Source organism: Octopus bimaculoides, chromosome 2, assembly GCF_046866305.1.
Source record: "Octopus bimaculoides isolate indiv1 chromosome 2, ASM4686630v1, whole genome shotgun sequence".
NCBI lineage: Eukaryota > Metazoa > Mollusca > Cephalopoda > Octopoda > Octopodidae > Octopus > Octopus bimaculoides.
In genome coordinates, this window is record NC_142929.1 from 101792451 (window position 1) to 101809950 (window position 17500).

Genomic DNA, 17500 nt, shown 5'->3' on the forward strand with positions numbered 1-17500 from the left:
CTTTCGGGCTCAATAAAATAAGTACCAGATGAACGGTGGGGGTCGATGTAATTGATTTAGCCCCTTCCCTCAAACTGTTGGCTTTATGTCGAAATTTGAAATTATTATTACTCATCTGTCAGTTGCTGGATTGGGAGAATCGTTAAAGCGCCGGAATAAACTTTGGTATTTGTTCCTGCTCTTTCCGATCTGAGTTCAAATGCCACCGAGGTCAATTTTGCCTTTCATTTCTCTAAGGTTGATAAAATAAAGTAACAGTCAAGTACAGGGTGGGTGGGTTTGAGGCAGATTTAGTCGACAAAGCCCCTCCTCTCAAGATTGTTGGCCTTGTTCTTAAATCAGAAATCATTATTACCCATCAACAAGGCGATGAATTGGCAGCATTGTTAGAAAAGCATTTCTTCCCACTCTTTACGTTTTGGGTTCTAGCCCTACAGAGATCAACTGGAGTCAATAAAGTCAAGTACTGGGATCAGTATTTTCTCTGCAAGATTTCTAGCCTTGTGCCCATTTAAGAAATCATTATTACTAATCTCCGAGGAATTCCAACCGCGTTTCGTGGTTTACCACCTCAACAACTCCTTTATAGGATCCAGTGGCTAAAGACATCATCAGGAGGAACTATGTCCGGTTTCGACCCCCTACTCCTCTACCGTTTTAGACGGTAATAAACTATTATTATCTTTAGTGGGTATAAGGCAGCGAGCTGGCAGAACCGTTAGCACGCCGGGCGAAATGCTTAGCAACATTTCGTCCGTTTTTACGTCCTGAGTTCAAATTCCGTCGAGGATGACATTGCCTCTCATCTTTTCAGGGTCGATAAATTAAGTACCAGTGAAACACTGGGGTCGATGTAATTAACTAGTCCTCTTTCCCAAAATTTCAGGTTTTGTGTCTTTAGTAGAAAGGATTATTATCTCTAGAAGGAGTGTGATTGATATGGCTGCTTGAACGCCGAGTTAAATACCGATTGTATTTACCTTTGCCACTTTATATTTTGGACTCAGATCCTGCTGGGATCAATAAACAAGCCCCGGTCATGAACCGAGGTTCGAATCACCCAAATACTCATCATCTTCTATAAAATGCGTCATTGTGTCCTAATGTGAGGGGTCATTATTAATTTATTTTTAGAAAGGTGTTAAAGTATTTTAGTCCGGTTAACTTTCTCAGCTACAATAAATAACAGATGTCAGAAAAGCTGAGAGGAAAAAATGCGAATCGAAATATTCATGATTTATATTTTACGTAATGGTGATGGAGTGACAGAATCGATGATGAGTCTTGTGGTATTTAGTTACATTTACTCTCTGAGTTCAAATCATACGAGAAAATCATTACTAATGAAATCCTGAAGATCAATATTATGGTCTACTCAATAATCTTAAAATTTGTCACACTAGTATATATTAGATGTTGTTACATTGTATTTAACCATAGAGCGTGGTATTGACTAGGACGGTTTATGAGCACAGTTGTTAGATACGCATTACCTTATTTAATTACATATATCTACGTTAGTCTCTATCTGTTTGTCTGTCTGTCTGTCTCTTTCTATGTATCTATCTATCTATCTATAAATAATATGTGACAATTGTTCGGTAGCCATGATAAAACTACGAGTTTCGGATGTTGGGGCGGAAACCCACGCCGCCATCTCTTCAGTTATCTGGCCAGCGAAAAAAAATGCTATGAAAATGACCGTTAAACAAAGGGAAATTACTGTGTGATTGACCGTTATTAAGACAAAAGAGCTATTAGAATGACCGCTAAGTGAGGGAAGGGAGTAAAGGTAAGGGAGTAAAAATGTCCATAGTATTCGTGTAAGCGCACAAGTCCATACATACACATGCACGCCCGCACACCCACGTACATGTACCTATATGTATATACTCATCCACCCTCACTTGAAACACACATGTTCACCCACATACACGTCTATATACGCACAGGAAAAATGAAGGGTGGAAGGTAGTATACAGAAAAAATGTGTAAAAAATATATGGGCAATAAACCTATAAAACAATATCTCTATAAATATGTAAAAAAATATAAAAAATATATAAGAAATATAAGTAAAAAGTATAGAGAGATAAAAAGCTTGTACATGGACGCAATATAGAAAGCAAGTGTGTATGTGTGTGTGTGAATACCTGTGTTAATCTAAAGCTTGTTAAACTATAAAGTTATAAGCCACAACAAAAATAGTTCGATAAAAAGAATCAATGCTTTTAGTGCAGTCAATATATTTTACATATTGGATTAATTGGGACTTCCTTTTTTGCCTGTAACAGCTTAATCAGCAAATTTCTTTAAACAAGCTACTACAGGGGCGAAACTGGAAGCCTCAGCTAGCCCAATACTTAAAAGCGTTGTGAGTGGATTCGGTAGGCGGAAACAGAAAGAAGCCCGTCGTATATGTGTGTGTGTGTGTGTGTGTGTGTGTGTGTGTGTGTGTGTGTGCATGTGTGTGTGTGCATGTGTGTGTGTGTGCATGTGTGTGTGTGTGTGTGTAGTGTGTGCGTATGTTTATATTTATGTGCGTGTCTTTGTATCTGTTTGCCCCCCCCCCGTCATCGCGTGTCAACTGATGTCAGTGTGTTTACATTCCCGTAACTTGGCAGTTCGGTGGAGGGGTTCGATAGAAGTAGTATTAGGCATACAAAGAATAAGTCATGGAGTCGATTCCTTCTAAAACCCTTGAAGGTGGTGCTCCAGAATGGCTGCAGTCAAAAGACTGAAACGAAAGAATAAAAGACTATAGAATATATATATATATATAAGGCTTGGCTACTCTGCATTGACAAGGGGCAACACCCTGAAACTAGTCTAGTCTGCAGATGCCAAACCAGCAGGGGGACACTGCTGACCTCCCCTGTTCGAAGGTTATAAAGGACACAGGTTTCGTGTGTCACATAGCTAGCTAGAGGCGATGGCTTCTTGGAGCTAATTCACGGCAGCTTTCGTCCTAATTTTGGGACTGCCATGTTGGCTTGGCGATAACTATTAATTTCCAGTACCGCTGCCGTAGTCTCCTTTAGAGAGACTTAGAAATATTAATAACTCTATATATATATATATATATATATATATATATATTTGACCGTTGACTGAACACTATTCAATTTTTTTTCTCCGTGTTTTTCTCCTTGTCTCCGTATTCTTTCTGTTGAAGAGCGTAGCTCGAAACGTCAAAGACTTTCCGTATTCCCGAGCGTCATACTAATATATACTTTTGTTATTTACACCACCTGTCCTCGTCTGTTGTTATTATTTGTATATTCTCCCATATATATATATGATGAAGAATTCGGGTCCTTCTGTGAAGAATTCGGGTTCTTCTGTGTCTGTCCTACGTACACGTAATGCATTTTTCACTTATTGAGTAACTGAATGCCACGCATCCCGACTTTTGTTAACAGTAAGTTATATATATTCATCGAAGCATCATCCAGCCTGACTACCTCTCTCCATCCCCGCCTCCCGATCTTCCATTAGTGTTTTTAGGTCTTCAATATAACATCCAACATCTTCTGTAAGCTGTTGTATATGCGTCTTCCGTGATTTTCTGGCCGCTGTGCTACCATGATTCAGTGTCCACAGCAATACATTACTCACTAGTTCTTTTTTACTTCTCCAGCAGTGGCCAGCAAACCTCAATCTCCGCTCTTGGATGGTTGATGAGAAAGTTGGTACATACCCATATGACCATTGTTTTGTTGGGTGCTTCCTCCAAGAGATGTTGAGCACTGCACGTAACATTCTGGTGTAGGCACCGTCCAGCATGCACCTGGGTCTCTTGGAGAGAATCCAAGTCGGAGATCCATATACAAGCATAGATTCAACAACTGTTCTGAGACCGTCTATAGCTGCCCAAGCCTGAGCAACGCGAGATTTGATATCTTTTTCAGTGGACATGATATTGCTGCCTAGGTAAGTAAACACGTTGACATTTTTCAAGGGCTTCTGTTTGATGGTCCTGATTTCACCTGTTGTATTCAGGGTGCTAAACTGTCTTCTTTTCATTCACATGTAGTCCTATGTTAGCGGCAGCATTTTCCAGGAAATGGAGTAAACCTTCAACATCTTTTGTATTGTTTGCGAAGAGCGCTATGTCATCACCATAATTGGCGTCAGTCAAGGAGGTGGCCGGATACCTTCTGCTTCTAGACTACTGTAAAGTGAAACCCAGATCATTGTGTTGATCTACTGAGGTACGCAATACATAATCGAGACACAGAATGAACAAATAAGAATTCTTTCAATTTGAGGTTGGATTCGATTGAGTAGCAATGCATTATAAATCTTCGCTGCAATTGGTGTTAATGTGATTCCTCTGTAGTTTATTCCTATCTCGGACATGTGAGCATGCGCACAACAGCCAAACACTGCATCGCTGGAACTGCGAAGCGCATGGTTCTATACAAGGATTTTTGTACTATTTTCATAAACTAGGGGATGGCTACTGACATTAAGCTTAAGGATCATATAATGTACAAGTATAAAGAAAGAATTAAAGAAAAAAGGACTCACTATATTGAATGTTATTGATAATACTGAGTGGAAATAGGGGGTGCTGCAGTTCCGCCGTGCCTATACACTAACCGCCACTGACCAGTAATCACGTGAAACCTCAGGTTTTACATCAGAGTGTCCCTCCCCTAGAAGAATGCAGTGATAACAATGGTTTTATCGCGTGCTCTGACACGAAATGAGGGTATTTCCGTGCCCCTGCGCTCAAATGGATTGTCATCACATACTCTAGTTAACACTTAGCGGGGTATCTGACAGATACTGTTACTCCGGGTCGGAGTAGACTCGGAAACAATAGTGGGTAGAGATGGTTTCACATTCCTCAAGACACTGGAACACAGGAATCAGAGCCCCGCCATGGGGTGCAGTTTAAAGTCATACCCAGGCCATCTAGGCAGGCAGGAAGGAAGGTTAACAAGGGTACATCAAGATGTAAGTGGACTTGAACAAACCTATCTGAGCATATGTATACTTAACCCACGATTTGATGTATTTATCTATCTACCTATCTGTCTGTCTGTCTATATCCAGTTTCGTGCGACCAAATTCCCTTACAAGCTATTATTAAGGAGACACTTTCCCAAGGCGCAGAGCAGTGGAACTGAAACCGCAACTATTTGAATGCAAAGCAGACGAATCAGAAGTTAAAATGTCACCATGGTTCACTTTACTTCTCATCTTTGCATCTTCAGTATAGTTAAGTACAATGTCAAACACTAGTGTACTCGATGCAAACAAAAAGCGCGATACCAGGTCGATAAATTAGTAAGTAAATAAACATAAATAGATTAATGAATTCGCAGTGTTGCGTTTATGTTAGAACTCATGAATATATTTCACTATTTTAATTGTATTTATGTAAGTCGATGGTTTCCATCGCGATGTCACAGCAAATGAAAAATAACAACAGGGACCTGGATTCTCCTTTAGCTAATTGTCAGTCTATTCTTCCATAGCAATCCTACTGCACGTTTTCAATTTAGTGAAACCTAAGCCGTTGTATAAAATTAGCAACAAACAAGAAAATCAATAAATCGTCCTGTTCGTCTCGTTTAATATATATATGTATATTTTTTCTTGCCGGGTTTTGGGTTAAATACTATCACCGCTTTCCATCACCGATGGAAACTATAAATAGTCTTGCAGTAAAGCCGACTGTAAAGTGTTCAATATGTTACACTACGTTAATGTGACGAATACGCAAAGACAGACCGTTAGCTTAAATGACTCTCCGCAATATAATCGCTTGTATTTCGTACATCTATGCCACACACACACACACGCGCGTGCGTTCGTTTGTGTGTATTTGTGTGTGAAGGCGCGTGGCTTAGTTGTTAGAGTAATTGGCTCACGAGTGTAAAATAGTGAGTTCGATTCCGGGCAGCGTGTTGTCTCCTTGAGTAAGACACTATTTCACGTTGCTTCACTCCACTCAGTTGACAAAAATGAGTTGTACATGTAATTCAAAAGTAACAGCCTTCTCACATTGGCTATGTCACGCTGAATCTTCCTGAGAACTACGTTAAGAGCACGCGTGTTTGTGGAGTTATTATTATTAATATTATTATTATTATTATTATTATTATTATCATCATTATTATTATCATCATTATCGGCGTCACTGTTGTAATTATTATTATCGTTACTACTACTACTACTACTACTACTACTACTAGTAGTAGTAGTGGTAGTAGTATTGGTAGTATTACTAGTAATAGTAGTAGTTGCTACAGCAGCAATAGTTGCTGCAGCAGTAGCGGCAGTAGTAGTATCGTTAGTAGTAGGGTTAGAATTAGCGGTGGTAGAGGAGGTGGTATTAGTGATGCTATTATTGCAGCTATTGATAGTTGCATTTGTGGTAGGAGTGTTAATAATAGTACGGTTTTCAGTAATGACGACGGTATATCCCATACTCGGGGATATCCCATACTCGGGGATATCCCATACTCGGGGATATCCCATACTCGGGGATATCCCATACTCGGGGATATCCCAGAAATAGCTGTAAGATTTTTGAATTTCCTAATAACATTGTATATGACTTGAGATGCTTGCTTTGCCCTAATTCTTGCTGTCCTGTTTAACAATTACACACACACACACACACACACACACGCACACACACACATACACACACACATGTATACATATATATATGTATATATGGGTACAGGACATCACCAACTGTGTAAGCAGCATGAAGCACGAAAACAACGAGTTAAATACGCAGACAACGAGAGAAAAATGGAAAACAGGACAGGTAACACGGAGAATGACCCTTCATCAGTTGTCGGCTGTGTATCTACTTTCCATTTCGAACATTCAACAACAATATGAATCTTCGAAGACAGTTGCTCCCATAAATTCCAAAATAAAATTTTGAATTTATGGAGGGTCAAAGTTGGGAACAAAACAGTGGAAAGATACAATGAAACCGAACGAAAACATAGGAGGTCGTTAGATCAGAGCGAGAGGAAAATAGTGAACGCTGGGAATAATATTTTCGCTGAAAATAGAAGACATCCAGTCCTTAGAACGTCGTGCAGGAAAAGAAAGATGGTCACATGAGGAATAGAAAGATGGACGATGGTCACGTGTGAGTAACGAAAGGGTTAAATACCGTTAAGCATTTCGCCCGGCGTGCTAACGTTTCCGCCTGCTCGCCGCCTTAATTAAAGGATGATATAAATAATATATATATATATATATATATATATATATATATGCATATATGGGTACAGGACATCACCAAGTGTGTAATATATATATATATATATATATATATATATATATATATATATATATATGAGAGAGAGAGAGAGAGAGAGAGAGAGCAAAACAAAAGGTTTGTTCAGAAATTGAACTTTTTTGTGTTTTTTTTTTGTATATGTACTCTATGATCGTTTTAGCTATATATACCAATGGGAGGAAATACGAACTCAAATACGAGTCTTCCACTTCAGTTTTCTCTTTGAATATATAAGAATTCACATGTGGTGCTAAATGCTGCTTATTTGTCATGTAATTTAAATTTGAATCGCACTGTATAATTATAATTGAAATTATATATATAAGATTTTATTGGAAGCTGAAAACGTCGTAGGTTGTTATTCCATGTTGCACCCTCACGTTCGAAATGAAAAATTATGTAAATGAAACATATATTCCCAAATAGGCTACCGGGTCGTGTTGCTAGGAGTCATCAAATGAAAGAGTTGGAGTCGCATGAGAACCAGTGATGTCTGCCCACCTGACTAGCACTGGCAAGATGCAGCTGGCGGACACCAAAGGTACAATATATACCCAAAAATAATCATGGTATCAATCAAAACAAATATCGAACACACATTTGAAGCTTGCGTACCACTTAAGAAACAGTTGATCGTTTTGAATAAATTGTATAAGCGTTAAAGTAACCGTAAATGTGTCGAAAACAGGTGAAAAATATTTATATACTTTAGAATAGACAGAGAAGGAAGGACAAAAAGGTGGGGAGAAGGTGAAAGTAACAGGAGAAGGAATGAGGGTGAGAAAGACAGAAACAAAGAGAGAAAGAAAAAGACGGAGAAAGAAAAGAGAAGAGAAGAAGGAAAAGCTGGTGTACATTGACAGGTAAGCATTAGAGATTAATTTATTTCTGGCATCTTTGACCACATTCAAGAAAAACTCCTTGAGAACTCTTCACTGAATTTAGAATAGGCAATTACCGAGGCTCGTGTTCTGAAAGTTTTTCAGAGAAATGTGGAGACATACGAGTTGTTTTATTTCCCTCTCAATACCATATTTGGAAGTGAAGCAAAAAGCAGCGTACGGCTCCGTTAGTAATGAGCACATTGTTACTATCAGCAATAAATCGATCAATAGATGAAATTGCATCCAGCAAAGACAGAAACTTGCTCCAGCTGAAAAAAAAAGGTTGAATATTTTACGATCATTTTGGTGTAAATGAGTCTCTACTTCATCATCTATAACAAGGGGCTTACTGGGCTTTGAATTGAGGTAGTACCTTTTGTGTTCGCCAGCTGCATCTTGCCAGTGCTGGTCAGGTGGTCAGACATTCACTGGTTCACATGCGACTTCTAATCTTTCATTTGATAGCTCCTAGCAACACACCCCGTACCCTATTTCAGCTGGTAGGCTAAACCAAGTGAGATGGTATTAATACTGCATCTGTAGGCGAAAGACTCCGGATAAAGCTTCCTAAAAAGTCACTAGCAAGAGCAGAGAAACCTGCTTAGGTCAACAATCTAGCGTTTAGGGATACTGCGTGTTTCAGGTAGAGGCACACAGTTATGGTTAACAGTTTGGAGAGGAATGGGTACTACCAAGCTAACTTGCCCATGTACATTCATGATGATGAAAACCAGACCAGAACTCATAACGGGGTTAACATCAAAGAGTGAACAGGCCTTAATTTCGCAGAATCACAGAGGGTAACAGAAAACCGAGAGAAGTCGCAAAATCGGGTGCGACGTCACCAAGGAATCCCACCGACCACTCAGTTATGGAATAGGCAGGCAGGCAGGAAAGAAGCAAGGAAGACTAACAAAGGTACATCAAGACGTAAGTGGATTTGAAAAAGCTTCTCTGAGAATATGTATATTTAACGTACGATGTATTGTATTTATTGATTTGGGCTGTGTCGCCATTTACATAGATGAGGATGTTTGAAAGAATCTGCGTTTGAAATCAGGGGATCATTAAGAAATCTCATTGTTATTTGATTTATTCCTATGTAATCACTTCTTATTTATTCCATTTACACAATACTTTGAAACCATTTTCAATTAAAAGTCGCTGTTTTTTTTTAATACTTAATGAAATATTTAGTTTAGAAATATTTTTCATGGTGGTATTATTGAGCCTTCGCTAACTCTCCATGAAGAACACAAGAAGTAGTAGCAAGAAACAGTGACTAACAACGCCTTGTTTATAAACGACATATCGTTACACTCTGTCCGCCTCTTAACCCTTTGTATGTCTAAATACTTTGCATAAGTTTCTCATCAACGCCCATGCTTGTTTTCAAACTTTTATGACTTTTAGTTAGCCTTTGTTTCGTAGATTGTGAGTAATATAAATCTTTCTTTTCGTAAGTCTTAAGTTACTCTAACAGTATCTGTCAGATTCTCAGCTAAGGGCTAACTCAAATATGTGATGACAATCCATTTGAGTGCGGAAACGCAGAAATATCCTCACTTGATGTTAGGGCACGCAGTAAAACCACTGGGAGTGAGGGACCCCTCGCTGCTGTCACAACATCTTTCAAGGAGATATAAAACCTGTAGTTTCACATGATTACTGGTCATCTCGATTCAGCTTGTTACTAGTACTAATCACAGAGATTCAGAGTGTTACTAGTGTTGTAAAAACGTTTATTACCAGTTACTCTGGTGGTTGAAACAAATTGGAAATATGTATCGTATATGATGTATGAACGCCAGGGAAACATGTACTGCGTCTTATATGTGTGATACGCAGGACAGGCAAAAGGTTAAATATTGATTATCTCGTGCGTTCTGTTTCCTAAATTGTGTAGCAGACTGGATTTGAAAGAAACATACCACCAGATTCCACACAATGGTATGATTAATATTCCAAGTACTTTTCAAAGAGTGATGGATGGTATAATTGCTGAGAATGCTGACACTGATAGCAAAGCAATTCACACCTATCTTGACGATGTTATTATCACTGGCAAAACTACTGAAGAGCACAATGGCAACTTGGCGCGATTTATTTCAGTCACTAAGAAACTTAACATTACATTGAACATTTACAAAAGTTATATATATTTTTTTTTTGTGCCAGACACGCTTGTTATTTGTTACAAAGTAGAAAATCACTCCTTGCAATCTGATCTGGAAAGTTTGAAAGCTCTTATTGATAACCCAACGCCGAGCTTTGCTAAACACAAACAAAGACTAATAGGCTTGTTAAGTTATCACTCTTCATGGGTGTCTCATTTGTTGGCTGTAAAATAGATACTACAAAACTAATTGAAATATATTTTCCTATATTATAAATTTGTCGTTTCTTTAGCTAGAAATCTTTCTTGCGTTGAATAAATATCCCCAGTCACTAAGAAGTAGTCTATGGCTATCATAGAATGTATCTGAAAATGTAAACTTTATTTTCACTTCGAGGCTATTTTACATTAATTATTGCTTAACGAACGATCTCATTTATATTTAGTCACAAAATTAAAAGATAAGTAAAGGATAAAAATATCATTTATTGGTGCGTAAAATTATTGCTCTATAATTCATAATGGTAAAGTCAACATTTGAGTTGTTCTCGGTAGATGTTCCTCCGTGACGACTTTTGTATCATTCTGAAGCGACTTGATTATAGCACCATATTGAATTTTATAACTTGACATATTCCTAAAAAGATGTTAAAAAATAAATTTACGACGAATGTGAAAGTGCTGACTTGAAATCACGACCTACCAAGCTGATCTGTAACTACTATCTAGGCATCTCAGTGTTGACTTTTGTCATTATGTAACTTTATTATGTGTGTATGTATGTATTATTATGTATGCATATATGTATGTGTGTATGTATGCATGTATGTATGTATTATGTATGTATGCATGTATGTATGCATGTATACATACATGTATGTATGTATTATGTATTATGTATGTATGTGAAGGCGCATGACTCAGTGGTTAGAGCGTCGAGCTTACGATCGTGAGGTTATGAGTTCGAATCCCGGACCGGGCTGCGTGTTGTATTCTTGAACAAGACACATTATTTCATGTTGCTTCAGTTTACTCAGCTGTAGAAATGAGTTGCGACGTCACAGGTGCCAAGCTGTATCGGTCTTTGCCTTTCCCTTGGATAACATCAGTGGTGTGGAGAGGGGAGGCTGATATGCATGGGTGACAGCTGGTCTCCCATAAAACAACCTTGCCTGGACTTGTGCTTGGGAGGGTAACTTTCTAGGGTAACTTTTCTAGTGACTGAAGGGGGTCTCAGCTCAGCATGTATGTATGCATGTGCGTTATGTATGTATATATGCATGTATGCATGTATGTATGTATACATATATTATGTGTGCATGTATGTATGTACTATGTGTGTATGTATGCATGTGTGCATGTATGTATGTATTATGTATGTATGCATGTATGTATCCATGTATGTATTATGTATATATGTATTATGTATGTATGTGTATGTGTATGTGTGTGTATGTATGTATGCATGTATGTGTGTGTGTATGTATGTATGTATGTATGTATGTATGTATGTATGTATGTATGTATGTATTTGAAGACGTGTGACCTAGTTAGGATGGTAAATTTATGATGATAAATTCGGGGTTCGATTCTTGCACCAAGTGATGTATCGTGTAATTTAGAAAAGCATTTTATTTACGATTGCTCCTATCTATCCAGCTGAAAATGAATATCAGCCATGTGTTGGTGCAGTGATCCTCCTCTCCAGCTGTCACATTGTCGATGTTCTGATGGGTCGATGAGTGGGAGGGCCGAAAGGGTATCTATTTCCGCATGCGACTACATTAGAGAAAGCGTTGTGCTTGCTAGCAAGTCATATTCGCTTGCGAGCAATGGCTAGTCATATACATACATACATACATACATACATACAAAAAATGGGACAGGCATGTTTAAACCATCAAGTGTTCAAATGTTCAGAGAAATTTCAATGAGTTTCACAGGAATAGATAATAATATAAGTGTAAATGTCTGGTGACGATCCTAACAAATGTACATTATTGAAAGGTCAGTCATATTGAGTCTTTATAAAACAAGTGGAGAAGAAAGAGAAAAAAGTAGAGGCGAAGGAGTGGCTATGTGGTAAGAAGCTTGCTTCCCAACCACATGGTTCCGGGTTCAGTCCCACTGCGTGGCACCTTGGGCAAGTGTCTTCAAATATAGCCTCGGGCTGATCAAAGCCTTGTGAGTAGATTTGGTAGACGGAAACTGGAAGAATCCCATCGTATATATATATATATATATATATATATATATATATATATATATATATATATACAGGGGTTGGACAAAATAATGGAAACACCTAGCATCATAATTTTGAAATACCTATAAAACCGTCAAAAGCTTGTTTATTTTTATGTTTTTTTATTTATTATTAGTGTTGCTTAATATATTTGGTTAAATTTGCTGTTTCTTTTTGATATCATCGGAAAAAGGTAATTAAAATTCATAAAATGACAGATCTATCGGACTTTAAAAGTGGTCAAATTGTTAGTGCTTGTATGGCAGGCATTAGCTAACGAAAACAGCCGAAATGTTTGGTGTATCAAGAAGTACTGTCTCGAAAGTAATGACATCCTTTGAGAAAGAGGGGAAAATCTCCCTGTCGAAACAAAACTCTGGAAGAAAACCAAAACTCTTAGATAGCGACTCCGAGAATCAGTTTCCACAAAAACTGTTCGCCGGGAGATGCACAAAGCCGGATTTCACGGATGGGCTGCAATCAGAAAACTACTACTTTCAAAAACGAATGTTGCAAAGCGTTTAGAGTGGAGTAAAAACCTACAGAATTGGTCTCTTGAGCAGTGGAAGGATGTTATTTTCTCGGACGAGTCATCCTTTACCTTATTTCCGACCACCGGCCGAGTATACGTGTGAAGATAGCCATAAGAAGCATTTGACCCAGACTGCCTTCTTCCAACTATTAAACATGGAGGAGGATCTGTGATGATCGGGTGGGGTGGGGGCTATATCTTGGAAATCCGCCGGCCCAATGGTTTTCTTTCATGGCAGAATTAATTAATAGTCAAGACTATTTAAGCATTTTATCTGATCAAATTCATCCTGTGGTTTCAGAACTGTTTCCGAAGGGAAACACAATCTTTCAGGATGATAATGCACCAATTCACACTGCTAGAGTTGTTACTGAATGGCATGAGGAACATTCTAGTGAAGTTGAACAGCTTATCTGGCCACCACAGTCCTCAGATCTCAAGATTATTGAAGATTTATGGTGCATTTTAGAAAAAACAAGTAAGGAGTCGATATCCTCCACCATCATCATTACAAGAACTGGAGACTGTTTTAGCTGAAGAATGGACAAAAATTCCTTTGGAAACAATTCAAACTTTGTACGATTCCATACCTCGTAGAATCCAGGCTGTAATTACTGCCAAAGCGGTCCTGCCCCATATTAAAATAAATTTGTTTGAAATTTTAAGGTGTCTCCATTATTTTTTCCAACCAATGTATATATATATATATATATATATATATATATATATATATATATATATATATATATATATATATTTATATAAATAAGGATAGGATCGATATTTAAAATATTGATTTTATCAAGTGGCCAGCATGGGAATAAAACCTTCAAAGGTAACAATTATTTAAAATTATAATACAGGGTATCTAAGAGATACCGCCACGCTGAAAAATAGCAGTCAAATCTTGACTCTAAACCACAATAAATGTTTATTGTGGTTTAGAGTCAAGATTTGACTGCTATTTTTCAGCGTAGCGGTATCTCTTAGATACCCTGTATTATAATTTTATATATATATATATATATATATATATATATATATATATATATATATATATATATATATATATATATATATATATATATATATATATATATATATATTTATATATATATTCACATATACATATGTATATATATATATCTATATCTATATTCATATATACATATGTATGTATATATGTATTTGTGCGTCTGTGTTTGTCCCCCTACAAATCGCTTGACAATCGATGTTGGTGTGTTTACGTCCCTGTAAATTAATGGTTCGGCAAAAAGAAACCGATAGAATAGGTAACTAGGCTTACAAAGAATAAGTCCTGGGGTAGATTTGTTCGACTAAAGACCGTGCTCCAGCATGGCCGCAGTCAAATGACTGAAATAAGTGAATTAATATATTAAAAAAGAAAGATAGAAAATTTTTTTTATTACAATTTCTGTTGTGATGCGTGTAGTTCTTTTTTTTTAAAATTTCAGTCTCAGTGCACTGGTCTCTACACCTTTCACACCTTGGAATTAATATAAACAGCTAGGCGCAATATAATACTATAAAGGAAAAAAAATTTATTGATACTAAATGTGACTGAGGGTGCCGAACTGTGATCTGTGATCTGTTTTAGTTTCCGTGTGTAGTTCTGTGTGTACACATATTTCTCTGACCTCACACATCAGCAAAGTTATGGAACGAATAGTCTGCAAAAAACTAATCGCGTTCCTTGAAGAAAATGACTTGCTGACTGACACCCAACATGGATTTCGTCCCGGTAGAAGCTGTCTAACACAACTCCTGCAGCACAACGACTGGATGTTAAAACAGCTGCTAAATGACTCAAACGTGGATGTAATATATCTCGACTTTGCAAAAGCCTTTGACAAAGTCGACCATGGTATGATATGTTACAAACTGCGTGATCTCGGCATAGGCGGGGAAACTTGGAGAGTGGCTACACGACTTTCTAAAAGATAGACGTCAGGCAGTGGTGGCCAGTGGAGCCACCTCCAGGAAACACAAATAGCAAGTGGTGTTCCACAGAGCACTGTCTTAGGACCATTGTTATTCATAGTGGCCCTCTCAGATATGCCCCCAGCTGCTCAGATAGCCAACCTTGCAAGCTATGAAGATGATACAAAAGTCTCTCAGACAATACAAAATCCTGGAAATATTGCATATCTGCAACGGGAGTTGGACACAATATACAGGTGGGCTGAGGACAACAACACACAAAGCTAAAAGACATGCAAGCAGGATACACTGGCCCAGGAAGAATTGAAATCCCTGAATCAAAATCCAGGTGCATATTACCAATTTGGTTATAAAATGCTGGCTGTATGGAACTTCCGAAAGTTCAAAACAAGAGAAAAAGACACATTGATGATTCTTTGGAGGACATATGTCCTCAGCCGCTTGGACTACTGCTCACAATTATGGTTTCGATACAATATAATATCTACAGTGGAACTCGAAAGCAATCCAATGAAGCTACACTAAGAAAATCGTCACGATGCAGCGTATCAGCTACTGGGAAAGATTGAAAAAATTAAAAATCTTCTCCATAGAACGAAAACGGGAAAGATATGTAGTGATATACATCTGGAAAATACTAGAAGACTTTGTACCAAACTTTGGCATTGAAAGTTACTCAAACTGCCACTGCATATTGCCAAAGATCATCGTCATCAAAATACAGGACCAGATAGTGCAACAGTTTGGGCTTCAAAGGCCCACAACTCTTTAATATCCTCCCAAAATGCCTGAGAGGCCTGCATGGTGTGGATGTAAGTGTCTTTAAAACAAAACTGGATCACTTCCTGTTATGGGTTCCAGACGAGCCTACCTCACGGCAGGAAACACAGATGAGGGCAGCGGCATCAAACTCCCTCATTGACCAAATGCCACATATGAGAGGAGGTTTCAAATAATGATGTAGCTTAGTCAATGGTGATGCCCCAGCATGACCGCAGCTTTGAAGCTGAAACATTTTTAAAGATTTAAAAATTTATATATACATACATACATACATACATACATACATACATATATACTTATATATAGGGATAAATTGGAAATACTTGAGAGGAGAAGATGAAGATAGCTGGAGAATAGTCAGCTGTGAGGAAAGGAAGCCATTGTAATAGCAATAGAAAATGTAGACTTCATGCCAAATCAGTCGAGTGGTCTTTCTCTGGATATCCTGACCGAGCATATGTCTATGTCGAGAATGATCATTGATATATGCTCAATCAGGGCTGATCCCCAAAGTCCAGCAACAACAAAAAGAACAACGACAACGATGACTATAACAAGAACAAGAACAACAATAATATTGAAACAAAAGCAGCAAAAACTACATCAGTTACTACTACTACTACTACTACTACTACTACTACTACTACTACTACTACTACTACTGCTGCTGCTGCTGCTGCTACTACTACTACTACTACTACTACTACTACTACTACTACTACTACTACTACTAAAAACCTTGAAGTTGTTACAGTTTTAAAAAAAAGTACTTCTGAAATTTATCATGCTCTTTCATGCCATCAACACAGCTACATTTGCAAAACTGTTTAGAACCAAAGAAAGCTTAATTTCTGATTAGCTGATGACTTTCCATTGGACAGGTCTGAAGATATACACGAGACAACACGACAGAACATTGAACTAAAGACGCTATGATGTGTCTTGCTGAGAGTCCCCATTCGTCGAAGTCGACTGGAGAAATCAACAATGTGTGTATGTATGTATGTATGTATGTATGTATGTATGTATGTATGTATGTATGTATGTATGTATGTATGCATGCAGATTTGTATGTTTTGTTTTATGTATGTATTCTCATGCATAGTTGCATGCTCATATATACTTAAATGATGAACATCTGGAAAGTTTTACAGATTTTTACAGTTCCAGTGATGGATTGCATCTGTAATGTTCGAATCAGCTTTCTCCTTTCTGGTTTTGAGAAGCCTAGTTTCTCAAGAATGGTATTTAGGCAATGTGTTACATATTCCAGTGCCCCAATAATTACAGGTATAAATCTGAACTTGCAATCTGGATAGAGTAACTGCAAATTCTGAATAGTTCAACGTAGGCATTCTCTTTTTCACTGATCTTCAGCTTTATGTTAACATCCGCTGGGCAGCTGATTTTCACAACTGTACAAAGTTTCACTTCTCTATCCCAAATCATTGCATCAGGTCTATTGTGTTTTTACATTTTATTGAAGTTTTCACTGGGACATTCCACAAGTAATCCGTTTTATTATGAGTGGCTATGGCTTCCACCCTACTGTGGGTTCTTATTTCTTCCAGCGGGTCTCGTTATACAGTGTCCTAGCTACATACATATGTATATATATATATATATATATATATATATATATATATATATATATATATATATATATATATATATATATGTATGTGTGTTTGTGTGT

The 17500-nt window shown here is 37.6% G+C and overlaps 1 protein-coding gene across 8 annotated transcripts in view; it reads right to left on the minus strand.

The window, feature by feature from the left end:
- The window catches only part of LOC106871624 (uncharacterized), a 168711-nt gene that overhangs the window by 147182 nt on the left and 4029 nt on the right, over positions 1 to 17500 (minus strand). The window lies entirely within an intron of this gene.